This window comes from Camelus dromedarius, chromosome 31 (genome assembly GCF_036321535.1).
Source record: "Camelus dromedarius isolate mCamDro1 chromosome 31, mCamDro1.pat, whole genome shotgun sequence".
Taxonomy (NCBI): Eukaryota; Metazoa; Chordata; class Mammalia; order Artiodactyla; family Camelidae; genus Camelus; species Camelus dromedarius.
The window spans coordinates 21,820,334-21,839,237 of record NC_087466.1 but is presented as its reverse complement, the minus strand read 5'-3'; the positions used below and the strand labels follow the sequence as shown (position 1 = coordinate 21,839,237).

Genomic DNA, 18,904 nt, shown 5'->3' with positions numbered 1-18,904 from the left:
GGCTTAAAAGAGAGATGCCCCAGGAGAGACGGCGAGAGAAACGAAGGCCCGCAGAGCAGCGAGATGGCGAGACAGATCAAGAGTCGCAGAGAGTCAGAGAGAGGTGCGGACCGAGAGGCAAAGGGGCCTCTGGCGCGGGACGCCTGCAGTCACGTCCGCAAGGCTAGCTTTTGGTTCCTAGTTACAGCAGAGCCAGCTCCATCGTGTCCTTGCCCGTCTCGGAGCGTGCACGTGGGCCCGTTTCTCACGGCTTCATGCAGCGAGACACGATCTCCTCAGAGATGGCTGGCATGCACCCGGCTAGAAAAACACAAAGTCTGATGGCCCTCGTCTTCACGGACAGAAAATCTCTCTCATCCTCCGACAAACACCTCAGTGGTTTGGGGAAATGATCTGGCGTCCCATTTTTTAAAAATCGCCCATTTCTCTTCAATGGAAAAACAACGGGGGAGATTTGCAAATGTTAGCCACTATATATAAAAATAGACTTTAAAATAAAGTTCCTTTTGTACAGCACAGGGGACTATGTTCAATATCTTGTAATAACCTTTAGTGGAAAAAATATGAAAACGAATGTATGTATGTATATGCCTGACTGGGACATTGTGCTGTGCACCAGAGATGGACACATTGTAATTGACTGTACTCCAAGAAAAAAAGAAAGAAAGAAAAAAAAAAAAAAGAAAGAAAAAAAAAAGAAAAAGAAAGAAAACAAGAGAAAAATAATGGGGGAGGCGGGTGGGTATCGCTCAGTGGTCTAGCGCATGCTTAGCATGCACTGGGTTCAATCCCCAGTACCTCCATTTTAAAAAAAAAAAAGGAAAGAAAAAAAGAAAGAAAACAGAAAAAACAACCATCTTCTTGGCTCCCCGATTAACAGAAAAAACACACATCGGCTTATTATTATCAAGATCATCAGAAAGGTCTCATTTTTGCCTCCAAAGGTTCTACGCCAGAAAATGACCCTTATTTATGTTCCCGAGGGAAAAACAAACGCAGTTAACGCTCTCCTCTCCGATGCTCTCCACGACACCCTCTTCTCTAAAATGTGTCCTGGTCTAAAGGGATCGCAGGTCCGAGGAGAGGCTTTTATAACACCCTGCCTAGCCCTGCATGGGTCGGCGGTGACCAAACAGGGTCAATGGGGGGGGGGGACAGTCCCACTGCCCACCTCTTCCAGGGAAGGAAAATGAGAATGTTTACGGTTGCACGGTGGCGGGGGGCAGGAAACCGAAGGCAGCTCAGTGATTTCCTTTGGTTTGCTGATCCCGAAAATAAACTTCTCTAAATCCAATTTGGAAGAGGGGCGCTGGGGTAGTGGTTTTGGGTATTTGATTTGCGCTGATCCTGTTATGAGACAGGGAAGAAATAACCCTGAATTTAACAGATCAATTTGAGGAGCAGTTCTTTTTATCAGGAAAGCAGGTGGAGCGTGGCAGGGTGATAGAGACAGCGACTGAACCCAGGAATTTACAGATTTACACGGGGTGACGGCCAAGGGGCTCGCCGACACCCAGAGGTCACCTAATTTCCACGCTGATGTGTCATGATGGAATTTCTAAATGACTCTCAATGGTGACGCTGTAAATGCTGAAACTCTCCTGTAAACCCCAGAGGGCAGGAGAAGCTTGTGATCTCGGGACGGACGCTGGCTCCACCTAGAAACCATCAGACTGGCTGATGGTCATCACGTGAAGTCCTGCTCAGTTGCTGCTTCCTTTTAAACGGAATCTTCACTTCGAGAAATAACCCGGTATCGTGTGCAGGGGGGTGGACCCACGCCACACGCACAGCAGCTATGATTAATGACTTGACCTAAGGAAGTCTGGCATGGGTCTGTGATGGTCATCGCGCCTTCTTTCCACGGCTTGTCCTGCCTCTGAGATCACCTTTGCTCCTGTGAGTCTCACAACCACCACGGGAGGAGAGCAGGCAGAGATGATGATTCCACGGAAATAGACAGGGAAACTGAGGCCTGAAGGTCAACTGGCTCGGCCAAGGTCATGCATGAAGTTTAACCTAGCACTAAATGATTTTCCTAAAGTTCTTTTTACTTTTTTTTTTTTTTTTTTTTTACCAGGGGGACTAATTCTGGTTCCTTCATTCTGCTACCGTGACTACTGAATGTAAAACTATCGAAATCATCTAAACACACAAAACACAGTCCTTCTCTGAGCTGTCGTGTTTGCTGTTCCCCTGCCTGGAACCATCCCTCCTTGGGGGGATCTCCCTGAGCAGCTGTCCTCTCCTCCGGCCTCCCTGATCCCCTTCCCTGTGTTGTACTGGGTTCTTTATGACTTGTGTCACCATCTGTGGGTTTGAAGCCTCAGGAGCTACCCAGGTGGTATCAGAAAGCAGTTCCATTCCTGGAGGATAGGGAGAGACAAAAAGAGGAGGCAACCACTCCAGACGGGTAAGTGGTGGTTTAACAGGCAGGGAACTTTCCTCGGGGGCTTGTCTTGGTTTCCAAAGGACCAGGAGATCTCAGCCCGCCCACCCATTGCATCTTAGAGTTTATAGAACCCCTTCCTGGGGTTCAGACACCCACATAGTCCCAAGGTCTCCACCACACCTGCTCTGTAGAGGTGGGTCCTTGAAACAGCTCCCAGGGTGGGCACAGTGGGCAGAGCAGACATCCCAAGGACAGAGCAGGTGAGGGACCAGCTCGTGGGTCAACCAACAGTGGTCACATCCTCTCCCGGACCCCCTCCAGCACCATCTCAGCTCCTCATGTATGTGTCTGTATCTGGACATACGCACGTGATGGCAGGTGGATTAGCAGTTCTTTTGGCACCATGAGGCGACAAGTATGCAGACCAAAAGAATCTCAGAGATTCCAGTCCTGACAGCATAGAACCACAGAGCCAAAGCAAAGACTGCCTGCCTCCAGACCTCCTGCCCCGAAGACAAATACAGAGCTGTGTGTTTTAGCTCCTGTGGTTTAGCTGTTGTGTTACTCACAGACAAAAGCATTTCTAATTGGCACAGGCTGGCCACAGACAAGAATAAAAAGTAACATGAGCCATTCCTCCCAGTGACTTAGTAAAGCCCAGGACAGGAGAAAGAAACAAAAAAAAGACAGATGGGACACTAGCATCCTGTGGAAAGGGGCAGAGGAGAGAGAGAGGGAAGAGGGAAGGTGGGAAAAAAAATTAGTTGACCAGTTGATCACCTTGTGATCCTATCTGTTGGGAACATGGGATCGGAAAACATTTCTTGTGAGACACAGAGAATCTCTAAGGTAATACAACACTGGAGGGGACAGCCTCTTCGCTGGGAGGTGAAATGGACTTTCATGTATTTAAGTTAAGTTTTTACACCTTCCTCCGCCAAATCCACGTGCCCTTTTGAGAGCCGAAAATCACAGCCGCACGGGGCCGTTGTTTGATGGATTGCCCTAAGTCTTCCCAACCTTCCGAATTGTGTGGCGCCTTATCTCACGTCTGAGTCCTCCTCTCTTTTATCTGAATTGGTCCAGGCAGTCCCAAGTTAAAAGACAGAGGCTCGGAAGAGAATAGCCTTTCTGCTTGAAAAGTTATCACGTTATGCAACCTTGATAGATTTCTCAGCTTGAATTCATCAAACCGTTCTTGGCTTTCTATCTCAGCCACCATCACCCCCGCTGCTTAATTCTTCAAAGGGCTGTGCTAATTGCTTTTCTGCCTCCTTTTTGCTAACACTGAAACAGTCTCCACGACACAGGTGCACTTTCCTTCTGCTGTTAACTCTGCGAGTCCCAAGAACCTGCAGGGAGGGGGGACGCAGGTCCTTCTGCAATGGTCTTCTCACCTTCAACCGAGGTGCCGCTGCACCTGCTCTCTCAAGTCACCAGCGGGGATGTCCCGGGGGAGTTGAAGGGCACTTAATGTTGATGACAAAGAAAGGATGTGTGCCTCGAGGGGTGACCCAAGAGGAGTCCGGCTCCCTGGTCGGAACTGGAATTGCCTGGGGGACAGAGGACAGCAGCCTTAACGCACCCTGCCCCCCACTCCTTAAGACAGGTGTGCACTTCTCAGGGGCTGTGGGTGTGACTGTGCAGTGTCGCCCGTGGATGGGCCTCCGGGACTCTGCGGGCGGCTGACACACGTTCGCGCAGGTGTGGGATGTGGCGGGACCTTGGGTCTGAAGGCGGCACGGAGGACCCACGGCCACCGTTGCCCAGATGCCCTCATCTGTGGGCACACATTTTACTACACCCATGTGGTCTTCCAAACGTGATTTGCTTCTGCTTTGCAATAAAAGAAGAAGGGGGGGGGGAGACTTCCTTGATACTTTAAGCCAGTTCAGGCCTGATTTCCCAAACTAACTGAACACCGAGGAACCCTAAATCGATGTGTCCGTTTCACTTTCTTTCCCCTCCCCGCCCTTCCCCAGCCCCGGCTCCCATCAGTGTTTCCGGTTCCTCACTGTTTCTCTGTTTACCTTTAGGTAAAGATTACAGAAGGACCCAGTGTGTCTGGACAATCTAGAGGGCTGCATGCCATGTCCCACGGTGCAGGGAGAGCTGAGAGCCAGCTCCCAGGAGAGGATGGCTGGCATGTTTTTTCCATCTTCTTGCCACAATAGAAAAGGAATCAACCCGTATTCCTCCTGCGGGTGATGCAGTGAATAACAAGTCACAATGTGACCCGTGCCTCGCACCGCAGGACGTGAGCGGGCAGAGGATGGGCGGGTGCAAGCCTCTGCAGCCCCTCAACCAGAGAGGCACCGAGCTACTCAGATGGATGCCCCCCAAAATAAAGGAGGTCAACCTTGAAACCACCTGGCAGCTGAGTCAACCTGCAGCTTCTGGTCACCGCTTTGATAGCCTCGTGTCACAACAGGCTGCCAGGTCTGTCTTCCGCAGTGGTGCTTCCATTTATAGTTTCTAGAAGATGATTTATTCCTGGAAACTGTCTAAGAGCTGAGTTTCCTGCTAGCCAAAAGCAACTTTAAAAGGGATCACGGGGCAGGGGGTGAGAAATAGCTCGGTGGCAAAGCACGTGCTTATCATGCATGAGGTCCCCGATCCCCAGAACTTCCATTAAAAAAAGCAAAATGAGTAAATAAAAGAGATCATTAGTCATAATAAATGTCCCTGACCAAGGAGCCTTCGGTCCAGTCCAGAATCCCCCCATTCAACTCCACTCAGGGGGAGGAATGATCTCAGGGCTGCCCTTCAAGATGGGTCCGAGCCATTTCCCTGCCACCGGCGCCCCCAACCTCGACGAGGACAGCAGCCTGCACAGCAGAATCCTCCCTCCCAGCCTCACCGTCCTCCAATCGCCTCCCCAAGCAGAGCCAGACTTGTTGCAGATCCAACTGTTGCAAGCATCCAGAAGTAAGACACTGCTTAAAACCCTCAGTGACTTCCCAGTGTTCTCAGGGGAAAAGAGAAAAAAGAAAAAAACAACCACCCTCGTTCCATGATCCTGGGAGTCTGTGCACGACTGGGCATCTGAGCGCATCCCTCATCTCGCTCTGCCCGCCCCCCAGCGCTCACTGCGCGCCCGCCCCGCTGCCTTGTCCCCGTTCCCGAAATAACAGGCTCCCTCCTGCCTCCAGCCTCCGCCCACAGGCTCCCCACAGCAGTGAGCTTTTCCCCCACCACCGCTCAGTTTTGCAGGCTGTAGCTTAAAACCGTGTGCACACAGAGTAAGTAGATCGTTTCAAACTGTCGACTGCAGTCCACGAATACAGGTATTTCCTCTTTGTCCACGCGGTGGGTCTCGAGGAGGAAGAGGTCTGCAGAGACGCAGCACCAGAACCTCCCTCCCTTCCCGGGAGAAGGACACCCAGAGCCCACGCCACCCCGACCCGCGTCCCGGCGGGCCATGGCACCCCCAAGTACTCAGATCTTTGAGAGCAGAAGGTAGAAAAAGAGGGACACACAGAGAAAGACTGTTCTCTGTGCCACAATTTAGTGTGATGACCTCACCAAATGTACTTTTCAAATATCTACCGTGTGTCAAACACCATCTTAAAGAACTGTGTTGAGGTGTACAGGATCTAAGATGGAATGCATGTATCTTACTTATTTTTAAAAATATTTCATGTATTTATTATTTTTTTATTTTGGCAGGGGGAAGGTAATTAGGTTTATTTTTTTTTTAGAGGAGGCACTGGGGATTGAACCCAGGACCTTGTGCATGCTAAGCATGTGCTCTACCACTGAGCTATACCCTCCCCACAGAAGGCATGTGCTTTAAATACCTAATATTTTGTAAGTTTCAACCTCTGTATATACCTGGGAAATCAGGACTAAAATCAAGACAAGGTTGAAAACAATTTACCTCTCCCGCTTTCATCCCTCCACGCCACCACTCCCTGGGACTCAGCCAGCTCGGCACACAACCTCTGCTCTGATTTCTGAAGCTGTCGACTTGCGTCACAGTCTGTACTTCCAGAAAGACGGACTCACACGTCTCCTGCAGGACCCCTTTCAATCTGCATCGCTCTCGTCAGATCCGTCCACGTTGTCGCGTGTATCAGGAGTAAATTCCTTTTTCGTTGTTTAGATGCATTTCTCTGTAGGAACACACCGCTGGTTGCCCAGTCCCCTGTTGATGTGTGTTATTCCCGGGTTTTGGCAAGTGCAAACAAGACTGCTATCAAGACGCATGAGCCAGTCTTTGTGCGGACATACATCATTTCTCTTAGATAAATATCCAAATATCTTAGAGAAATTGTATGCCATTCTTAGGTATCTATACATACCTGATAAATTTCAGTAGAATGGCTGAATCCCAGGGAAGGTATATATTTAACTTTCAAAAAACACTGCCGGGCTGTTTTCCAAAGCAGTGGTACCATTTTACTCCCCCCGCCCCCGGCAGAAAGTTCCAGCACCCCCAACACACACCCTCACCAACACTTGAAATGGTCAGTCTTTTCTTAAATTGGAGCCACGCTGACAGCTGTGTGGCGATACCTCACTGTCGTCTCAATTTACCTTTTCCTAATGACTAATGGCATCCAGCGTCTTTCTATGTTCGCCCATTCACTTGCCATCCACCCATTTCGTGACATCAGGTGTTCCACTGTTGTCAGCATCACAAACGTTGCCCTTTGAACCGAAACTCACAGGGAAAAGACTGAGCGGTCGGCCCCCGCCTGGGAGGAGAAAGCGGAGTGGAAGGGCAGTGAAATGAGGGTGAGCCTTCCGGTGAGAAATGCAAGTGGCCTCCGTCCAAGTGACGCCTACCGGCAAGGCAGGCGAGAGGAAGGGTCTGCCCAGAAGACAGGGCGCACGTCCTGGGAGGAGCAGGATGACGACCTGGAACTTGGAGGTAATCTGCAAGGTCTCTGCCCAAATCAGATACAGCCTGTGAACGCGCCGCCTCTGGACCGGAACTGAGGGAGGCAGGGCAAACATTCTGCCGTGTGGGAGAGGCAGGTGGACAAGCGGATGAAGCAGGTCTGGAGAGGGCACGGCGCTATTTGTCCGGTGGTGTGATGATGGACACATGGACGCTAGGGCAGACTTCTGCATACTTGGCCACCTGGCCAGTTCTTTCAACTCTATGCCTCAATGGCCACATCTGTAAAACGGGCAACCAAAGCACCTGCTCATGAAGTGTGATTATCATTATGACCACTGGAGGGCACTGTCCTGTCCGCATGGGGCTGCAACTCCCAGCTTTCAGTTCCTTGTTTCCAGAGTGGGGAGGTGAATTCATTTTTGCCATATCTTCATTTTTTTTTTTCCACGATGAGCCAGAAATCTTGACTTCAAGTAACATTCCTAAATTCAAATCTTTTTTTAAAGTGGGATTGCCCTTTTTAAAACAATTTTTTTTTAATTTCTTTTTTTAGGGAGAAGTTAATTAGGTTTGTTTATTTATTTACTTACTTATATACGCATTTATTTATTTATTATTATTTTTAATGGAGGTACTGGTGATTGAACCCAGGACCTCATGCATGCAAAGCACATGCTCTCCCACTGAGCTATACCCTCCCCCTGCTAAATTCAAGTCTTTTAATGTCCAAAAATGGAAGAAAATATATTCTGTGGGCCAAAATATTTTATCTGTCCAGCCTACAGTAAACTACAGTTATGCACGTTCTGTGAAATGAGGCAAGCGTGCAATTTTAATGCTCTTTTGGTCACCACAATTCCGGCCCCTTCTGCGCTATGATTTATTTCTCATGCATTTGCTAAAATGCAGGGCGCTCTGCTCACCACACCCTCTGTATTCTCTCAGCTGTATCACCTCCCCTTGGCAGATGGGGAAAAAGACGCTCGGAGAGGGTGGGAGGATTTGCCTGAGGTCACACAGCCCGGAAGTGGACAGCGAGCGGGGAGCTGAATCTGCCCATCGCAGGGGCGGGGTGGTATGCACTCTGCCCCGGCACCCCTCCCCCCAGTCTTATTCTGGAAAACCTACCTCTTCAGCCCACCTCTGCCTGGGGACAGATGATGGCTAAACTAACTTAACACTGGAGCTGAGATCTCCACTGAGGACTGAACAGCCTGGCGTGGGCTCTACAGACGTCACCCCGGGGAATAAGGGTCTGCTTCACACCTGGGCCCCTCGAGTGTATGGACACGGCCCGAGATGACGCGGGTCTGCGTCTGGGGCAGCTCGTTCCGGCCGTGATCTTGCTTAAACGTCACCAAGCAGAGGCTGCTGTTTCTCCTACAGACGCGGGCAGCTTTGGTTTGTGTACACCCACGTGCTATGTGTAGAAATGCCGTTCAGTTTCAGTGTTGCAGCCTGGCTGAAGATATTTCCAAGGGCCGTAAGGATACAATTTTCCATCTTTGTCAGCATTCTTGCTGCAAACTCCCAAGTAGGCACTGACCACATCAGAGTCTGCTCATCCTGTCCGAGGATGCATGGCGTTCTGAGAGATGACTTTGTGCAATCTCTCTCTCTCTCCCTCTCTCTCTCGTCACTGGACTCGGGGCCAAGGACTGGACCAGATGGGATGGAAACAGTGGTTGGTCGACAAATGTCTTGGATGGCCACAGAGATGAGCATCTTGGTCTACGATGATGTCCAGTCCCAGGGCGGGGGCGGGGGGCATTTCAGTGGCAGGATGCCCGCCCTAGGATGTTTGGGATTCCACTGCCCAACAAGAAAGCATTTGGTTTCAACGCAGATGCAGTTGGGGGGCCGTGGAGGCCAAGCTGGCCTCGGTTCTGGAATTCAAATCACGTTTCAGTCATGGCATCCTCTTGGAAAAACTTCCGTATTGTTGTTGGGTTTGTTGATTTATTTTGGCTTGGAAGGATTTATTCTATTATAATGTTGTCCCTTCTTGGGCATTTTTTTTTCCCATCTTCGAACCATGTACTAATAATAGAGGCAGATGATACAATAAACAAGCAAAGAGCACTCACAAGGCAGAGTGTCTGGAAAGAAATCCTTCTCCCCCTGGTAACACTTCATTTCTTGAGCTGTGATTTCCACGTGGGCTTGTTTGTGAGTGTGCATGTATTTAAGGTGGACACCCCACTCCTCTCCGGAGCCGTGGGCCTGACCTTGTTTAGCAGAGATGTGCACAGACTGGTGCGACTCTGCTCTGGGCCCCCAGTGCCTTGGCAGGTCAGAGGGGTGCAGAGGCAGGCAAACCGGGTATCTAACAGGTGGATCGCGAGGGCAGCCTTACAAACCCAGGGTTAGGTGCAGCCCTCGCCCCCTGCCCCAGGTCTACAAAGCTGCCTCTTAAATGGGAACTTCGAACAGCCCACAGGGACTCCGACTGGATGTAAAATCACAGGGCGGCGGCCTGGCTCTCCCAGAAAACTCGACCTTGTTTTTGTCCCATTAGGTTTCCGACGGCCTGGCCAGCTCGCTGTGCTGAGTAACTGTTCCCGTCCGCAAACTGTGCTCCCCTGGACAGAGATCGGGGCTTCGTAATCAGATCCTCCATGAATGAGCCGCCTCGTCAGCCAATGGTAAATATTTTCTAGAAGCAAGATGATTCTAGGGAGATGAGAAAAGGTGGCCAAGTCTGCCCTGCGAATCTCTGCCGCCCCTTTCTGGATCTTTCCCAAAGTCTCCTGCTCCCTTTCTGTTCCCAATTAAAAACCTATAGCATCTTTTACCTCATCTTGAATAGGGCACTTCCCTCAAGGCCACTGGAGTTTTACACCTGCTGCGGGGTAAAACCTATGGCAGATTGCATTGACCAAAGATGTCTGCAAGCAGACATTCACGTCATCTTCACTTGACACTGACACTCCTACTATCCCATCAGGGGAGGGAGGTCCACGAACCTATGAGGAAGAACTACCCCGCTGACTTGGGAGTTATCCACGGCTTGCTGAAGCACGCAGACCAGCAGCCAGTCCACACAACACACACACGGAGCCTCACCCAAGTCTGCAGACAAGCCCTGGCCTGTGTCACAGGCAGTCGGCAGGTCTGGGTAGAGGGACTCGCGCACACACTGCCAGACACCAGACGTGTGTAATGAGCCGCCTCCGAGCCGGGAGGCGCTGTTTGGGGGGATGCTGCGGGGGGCTCGCTGATGCACATTGAAACAGACGCCTTTGGAGGCGGTGTCGGGGAACAGATAAAAGACGGAGCTGTCATCACCAGTCGTAACTGGCAGATCACAATTCTGACAAATGTGCTGGGAAAAAAAAAACAACCCACCACTATTCAGGGCTCTGGTCCTGTGTGGGGGGTGAGGAGGATGACCTCCTAAACCACGGATGCGCGATCCCGGCCACGACGGGCCACTTTCCATCGGCAGGATGACTGCTGCTCCCTGATTACCCGCTGCCCTTCCTTGTCACTTTCTGCCGCTCCGTTTTTCCTTTTTTCTTTTTTTAACTTGGATCAATTTCCACTCTGACAGCTGTCTGTAGAGTCCTTTTTCGAGTCTGACCCTGTTCTGCAGAAAAAGATCCTTCTCTTTTCATTTCTGCTCCTTTCATGGGCTCAGTTTGAGCTGTTGTGCTGTTACATCCAAGGTGGGCTCAGGAAAAACCCATTCCTCCACTTTTGGGCAATCATGAAGCATTTTCAGTTCTTCAAGGATTCAGCCCCGGTCTACACCCAGACTTTCCAGTCCACAGAAATCCATGAGACCAAAGTCTGTTAGATTCACTTGAAACGGAGACAAATTCCAAATCCAGATGATTAGGTTTGAATTTTCACACGATGCTCAGTAGCTGGTCAAGAGTATCTCAAGTTGAGGAAATTTAAGACCTTCCCCTCCTGCCCCAACAATGAATTTTGCCTCAAAAAGTGAACAATAAATTCAGTTTCTAGTAGAAAAAAAATTAATGGATTTTACTGAGAAAGATAAATCAGGCAAAGGACAGAGTTCCCCATTTTAGCTAAATACTTTTCCAGAATTCTCTCCTGGAAGGCACAGGGGTGGATTAAGTGAGAAAGACAGATTATGTACCGCACATCAGAATGATTGAGTTATTTCACTATCTGGTTGGCTCAATTTTCTCCTGTCAAAATTTTTAAACTCAGAGGAGATCCTTCTTTGCATTTGAAATCTTTTATAACACACTCAACCTCTTCTAAAGGATAGTAAAATATATATCATTCTACAGAGAAGGCTGGGCATTCAGGCTTGATTCAAATCTCCGTGGGCTGTCAGCAGTTCAGATCATCCAGACATAAATTCTTATCTGCCTGGGGTTGAAGAGGGACTGGTCCTGGCAGAGCTGGTGGTACATCTGAATTAGACTGGTGGCTTCTTGAGTCTGACCGGAAGCAGGCATTTCCTTCTGAAATAGACCCAGCCCTCCACATCCGCTAAGTTCACATCCGCTAAGTTCCCATCCACCAGCAAGCATAAATTTGGGTGAAGAGGGAGATTAAATTGTATTATGTTTCAGACAAATCATTTCCAAGTCCTCCACTGTGTAGAGCACAGGGAACTGTATTCAATTTCTTGTGATAACCTATAATGGAAAAGAATCTGAAAAAAAAATATGTATGTATGTGCATATGTATGTATACGTTTAACAATCACTTTGCTGTACACCTGGAACTAACATTGCAAACCAACTACACTTCGATAAAAAATAGAATTTGAAAAATAAAATAAAAAATTGAAAAAAGAATCACTTCCAAGTCCTAAAATGGTGCATGTAATTAGATTGAATTCTCAGATACTTTCTAATCAGCAGGGGCTGTGTTTGTGAGAAAAATCAAGCTTCAAACAGCAGGGGGTCCTAAAAAGTAAGTGTTTCCACTGGCATCCAGGCCTGCACATTAAGCTTTCCATTTTTATAACTGTTTTCAAACATTATTCCTTTATTTTCTTTCATTTAAAAAAAAACCCCGAAATTGGCTCATACTATCAAATGTTTAACTCCATTTTTATTACCACGCTCTCCAAATCTTAACACGGACGCACTGTGGTTGAAATACAAGATCGGCAGGTAGATGGCATTTTTACATCACCAGTCTAGAAACCAGAGCCACGTCCATTTGCAGCTACCTTTTTTTCAGCTATTTTTATACTCGAGATTTATGAAGGCAATATTGTATAAAGTTTAATTAATGATGCAAATGATACCCTAATGCTCTGGAGACATTTAACTCCAACCATCTGCTTGGAACCAGAAAAAAAAAATTAATTTCTTTTCATCCTCATAAAGGCAGGTACAGGGAGGATTAAGATGTTTCTTCAGTCTTTCTTCTTGGTCCAACACCTGTTTTAAGAATAGGCACTTTTGGCGATTGGACCTAATTAAAATAAAAAGAACTAACATTTAACAGACATAGAAAACAAACATATGCTACCAAAAGGGGGAGGGGGAGGGACACATTAGGAGTTTGGGTTAGCAGACACACTACTGCCTATAAAACAGATAAACAGCAAGGCCCTACTGCACAGCACAGGGAACTATATTCAATATCCTGTAATCACCTATGATGAAAAAGAATATGAAAAAGAATACATATGTATATATGTGGAACAGAATCACTACACTGCACACTAGAAACAAACACAGTGTTATAAGTCAACCATTCTTCAATTTAAAAAAAAAGAACTAACTTTTATTAATTGCTAGTTATGGATCAAACATGGTGCTGGGTGTTCTCTATTCTTGTTCCATGAGCTTTTCACCCTGGCATACTGGACAGGTGGGGAAGACACCCCTGCAGCACCCCCACACCCCCCCCCCAGCCTTTCACCTACAATACGGCGGCAGGGCTGTGTCCTTGGCCTCAGTGCTCAGCCCTGTTGCCACAGGACGATGCCAATCCACCCCACCACAAGGCCCTTTGGACTGGGAGTTCAACCAAAGCTCTGATCCGGCCAACAGAAAGAGGTTCCATGTCTGAGCCTCGGATTTCAAAGGTCGTGGGTGTTCTAACCGCTCCCCAAGCCTCTGCGGTCTTCTTGAAAAGAGCACGGCGGGGCTGGTCTGCTGGCGCCGGTGGGACACACATGGGACACACCCGGAGGAGAGCCACCTCTAGCAAGAGCGCAGCCACACCCGTGGGGCCCAAACAGAGCACAGCTGTTTGAGAGATAATAAGTTAACAACTTTAATATTTCTTCAGTTTGAAATATTCAAAGTTTATAACAGTTGTAAGTACAGTAGAAGGAACTAAATATTTTCCCCCCTGAGAGCAAACTGCCCGTCTCCTGCCTGAGCACTCTGAAGTGACCGGAGTGTGTATGTCACACCACACGACCGAAACCGACAAACCTTCAGCACAGCCACAGAAATCGAGACTTTCACCTCGGTACATGACTCACACTTAGTAATCAAATCTCATGCGACTTCCACCAAATGTCCCACGTCTGCCCTTCACAGCAAAGGACCCAAGTCTGCATGATGCGCTGCTGACAGGGACCTTCTAAATGTCCTTCCTCCCAGAGTCGTTAAGCCGGAAGGGAAAGGCATGGACGCTGGTGGTCCTGCCCGTCAACACGCGGGGGAAACCCGGTGGGGAAGAACCGCACAGGCGGCAGCAGAGCTCAGATGTGGAAAAAAGGGAAGTAGGGTCCTGACGACGTTCCCTGAGCATCCGGACCCAAAGACACCCGGAGGAGCTGGAGCCAGCGGCCACCGGGCACCCGACGAGAGAGCAGTTCCTCCCGTGAATCCCAGGCCGGCTCCCTGCGGGACGCACCTGGGAAGACAGATGTTTCTCCCACTCCATTCAGGGAGCCGGACGTTTACCGCCTGGGGTTCTATGACACGGCCATTCTCTCACTGCCCTTACCTAATCTATCTGACTTATTTATTTACCAGTGTTTGCCGTAACTTGACATTATGGATTCAAACCCCAGTCAGCCTACGAGGTAGCAATGAACCTTTCAGTGCCTCGGTTTACTCATCCATAAGAATGGGTGCAGGAAGAACTGAATGGCCACATGAAGCCCTTAGTGAGGTCCCCAACCCACCATAGACATCCCGTGACGGTGCATGTTACGTGGAACACGTCTGTGTCCTGTATAATTGCCAGCATCATTGTCCCTAACGTTCCTCCGGCCATCCAGGAAAACCACAGGCTCATGGAGCCCCGTGCCGACAGGCTAGGAAAAAAGAGGGAAATTCGGCTTCCAGATAGTCTGTATTTACTGTCAATTACAAATGATCAAGTCAGACATTTCTGAAAGAAGACGCTAAATCTGAACTTTAATTATCTAGAAGGACCGTCTCCCGTGACTTACTCATTCTGTGCTGCTAGAGGAAGCTGTTGTAAGATGAACTCTGTTTTCCATTAAAACAAAAGTATTAGTCTGCAGAGGGACCGTTAAACTAGTCTCTTCATACTTCCGAAGCACGTAACAGAAATAAGTAAGTGTGGATATGCGAGGTCATATTCAGGGACTCCATAAAAAAAATTACATTTGCTTAAGTTAATTAAGCTGATTTAATTTTTGTGGCATTTTAATAAGTGCATTTTGTAAGAAAATTAACTTAAGAGGACAGTATATTTCATGGATTGCAATGAGGAAAACAAAAGGCTTCCAAATTAGAATCTACAGCCAGGCAAGAAATTCAGTGAATTGTTATGAGGTCCAGCATTTTATTATTTTTTTAATTGCATGGGATTTCAACTCATCCCATGGATTTAGGATCCAGATTAGCGATTCACATGCCATGTCTTCCAAAGCCATTCAATGATGCTTCCATCCACCACTGCCTCTTCCTCCCCCATCAGCCCTTGAGTGGGATAGAACATTCGAGGTGCTTCCTAACATCCTCCTTCTTATGGAAGAGGGGAGGTTCATAATCCCGTAGACCCCAGATCTCTCCTGCAGGGATCTGAGCTCAGCGGAGTGCAGGGAGATGGGAGAACTCCCTGACGGTCACCATGTGATACGGTCGATCTGTGATGCTTGGCGTATCAGAAGGACGTTCCCCGCCCCCCCCCCCCAAAGTTAAAGTCCTTGAGTTGGCAGCCTGAACTAGTGATCCAAATTCTTTTCCAGCTCATTCTCCGACTGCGAATGTGCTGAGAGGAGACAAACATCGTCTCTAACTCAGCCATTGACCAGTCCACAGAGCTCACCTCAGTAACACCCCAGCAGGGCACAACAGACTGGGATCACATTGGCTGGTTTAATCCACAAGCATTTACGGAGCACCGACTACATGCCAAGCTCTTCTCTAGACACTGATAATCCTGCCAGGAGGAGAACTAAGCTTCGATGATCATGAAGTTGTTGTTTTTTAAGAGTGTAACAGACCCCGATCAAAGACACATACAACATGTCAGATGCTAATAAATGCAAAGACGCCAAATAAAGCAGGATAAAGGAATAGACTGAAGACAAACGTGGTTATTTTAAATAGGGCATTCGAGGAGAGCTTTACTGAGAAGCTACCGCTGAAGCTGACAACCGAGGACGAGGACGAGGGAGAGAACTGGTGACAACCATCGGTCCCCTTGGCCGGTATCCTGTTCACCACTTGGCATGCGTCAGCTACCTCATGCAATCCTGCAAAGGAGATTCTGTTCCTACCTCTGATTTTAAGGGGAATGCAAAAGTTGAATTACCTTTTTCATAAGGTCACCCCACTAGTAGCTGGCTGTCGTATTGCTGAAGCATTTTCTTTTTTATTGACATACAGTTGATGTACAATGCTGTGTTAGTTTCCGGTGCATAGCACAGTGATTCAGTTATACACATGTATATATATCCCTCTTCACAGTCTTTTCCATTATAGGTTATTACATAGTATTGAATAGAGTTCCCTGAGCTCTACAGTAGGTCCTTGTTGTTTATCTATTTTATATATAGTAGTTAGTATCTGCCACTCCCAAACTCCTAATCATTTCTCTCTTCCCTCCCCGAGAAGGTTTTTTTTGAATCACGGATTAAAAAGAGCAGCACATTACTGCATCAGGGCACGGAGTGATGGCAACAGAACTTTTGACTCTTGGCTGTTGACTGTTCTGGCAGTGGGCTGAGTTGAACTGGGCATCGACCGTTGCTGACTGGTATATTTCTAGGCAGCAGGTGGACCCATCAGAGCATCACGCATTCCCTCGCAGAGTCAACGCCTTACCTCATCAACGTGTCAGACACATACCAGCTGCCTGATTTTAACCACCTCTATCAATGTCGGTTTTGCCGCTCCTACCTAGAGGTGCTGGGGCGTTTCATCATCATACCCTGCTGTAAATGAGCAACTTAAACTGGATACACCTTCTTGGGCAGTTGCTGGGGAACGGGAAGGAACTGGGATACAGCGCTCTGTAAGGTCTGAGCAGCCAAGTCTGTCTTGTCCCTCTCTGCCTTTGTACTGGCTGGCTAATGACCCTGGAAAACTGGCAGGAAAGGGGGCTCGTGCTAGGCTGGGAGGGGTGGACACACATTCCAGGGATCACGCACATTTCATTCACTAGACGCCTCCAACTCATGGTGAGACCATCTGAATGAAAGCTCAGTCGGTTCAATCCCAGCCCGTGACAACGGGGGACCCCAGGATGCGGCGTGTGGGACACTGCTTGGCAACTTCTGCAGAGCAGAAACCACTGAAATGTGCAACTGAAGGCATCTTAAGAAATCAGTAAGTTCCCACCTCAAGGGTCTCTGTGCCATTGTCTGCCTGGATTGTTCTTGCTTGGAGTTTTCTACAGCTGATTCCCTATTAATCACACAGCCTCTCAAATGTTACCATGCTCAGAGCAGCTTTCCTGGTCCTCCTCCCAAAGCCGCAGCTCCCACCTCAATTATATTACCTGGTTGTATTTGCATCCTCGCATTAGCCTTTGCTTAATGATGCTTTATTTATTCATCTCTGTGTTTATTTATTTATTTATTTTTCTGTCTAGGCTGCTAGACTAGAATGTAAACTCTGAGAAATTAAGAATCTAGTCTCACCCCCTGTGCTGTTCCTTCCTTGAATGCCTAGAAAAGTGCTTACACACAGGAGCTACTTAGGAATGAGTGGCTCACTTATAAAATAAGCCTGTTGGAGAAAAAAAAAATGTTACCTAATCTGTCTAAGGTCATGGGGACACCCCACAGGCAGAGATAGGTCTCAAATATAAGACCCTTGACTCTTGGTGGATTCAGCTTTCCAGACTCCTAGTGAAAAAAAAATTTCCTCATACTTGGGTGTTCAGCGGTGGATATTAAAGCAAACACTGGTATGTTGGAGATACACAAAGACTGGAAAGACTACAGCTGTCTTTTGTTTTCCTTTGTTTGCAGTCAAGCCTTATCACCCAGGAAAGTTTAGCACAGAGACTTTTCCTGAAGCACCCCCATTTCACCTCCAGAAAGAGATCTGGAAATGTTTTTCTTCTACAGACGACATTAGCAATTTACAAAATAATTTCAAATGTAGAGGCATGTCACAGTATTGCCAATAAGACTGAGCAAATCTCATTAATGTTAAGCTACACTAATTTGGAAATTACCACAATTCTATTTCACGGTGAAACAATCGTAATTAAGTCGCAGTGTGTCTGTGTTATTTAGGAAAATAAGCAATTACACGACGCCCTTGAGACACACTGCTAATTGGGCGCCTTGAGGGCACTCTTGTCTGAAACGGAATCGGATGATCCGATGTGCAGGACGCTGCTCGGGGCAGGGGACTGCCTCACACAAAAGATTCATTAGTGCCTGAGCAACACCGCCCGGCGAGGGGCAGGTCACACAGCAAACTGACGGCTGACAGACACTCACATTGTCTTTTTGATAATGAAAGACACAAGGGTGTTAACTTAACTTCCGTGTTCCAGGCCTGGGAGAAGACTCCAGCCACACTGTGGAGCTGGCTACATAAGGGGATTATCAAGAATTTCCCAGATCAACTCAAAGATGGAATAGCATCACAAAATATGGCATCGGAGGGTCTAGAAAAAGAATTGCGCTCCAATATTCAAGGCAGATATGTTTGCACAAGGCCAGCAGGTTAACCGTCTTGAGATCCAGTACACAGCACGCTGACCATGGTTACTAATCCCGCGTTTAGCCCTGGAAACTTGCTCCCAGTAGATTCCAGACGCTCTCATCACACAGACACACAAAAAGGTAACTACACGAAGAGATGGCATGTGACTGGGCTTGACTATAATCATTTTATGATACACCTGTGTCTGTCAATAGGTAGACAGACAGTCATCACACTGCACACCTTAAATAGATACAATTTTTATTAAAATTCTGATCATAGTTGTAACTCATTATTTATGTCTTTAAGAATTACTTCTACGGCTAGAATTGTAACATCCTGAATACAGGAACCGTGCCCGGATGGTTCAGCACCACACATGATAACAGTGGAGGGCCTGGCACACCGAAGGTACCCAATTTTCCTAAAAGTGAATAAATAATGGAGGTGGAGGGTTTAGCACAGCGGTGGAATGGGTGCTTAGCACACACGAGGTCCTGGGTTCAATCCCCAGTACTGCCGTTAAAAAAATCTAATTAACTCCCCACTCCGAGAAAAAACAAACAGACAAATTGAATAAATAATGAAAAAGAGAATAAATGATTGCATATCTGTTAGGGAATT

General features: G+C 47.9%; 1 long non-coding RNA gene and 1 other non-coding gene across 2 annotated transcripts in view; both read right to left on the bottom strand.

The window, feature by feature from the left end:
• The window catches only part of LOC135319756 (uncharacterized), a 129,253-nt gene that overhangs the window by 103,745 nt on the left and 6,604 nt on the right, over window positions 1-18,904 (bottom strand). The window lies entirely within an intron of this gene.
• TRNAA-UGC (transfer RNA alanine (anticodon UGC)) lies at window positions 7,868-7,940 on the bottom strand. The gene has a single exon. It is a non-coding gene; the product is annotated as a tRNA-Ala (tRNA).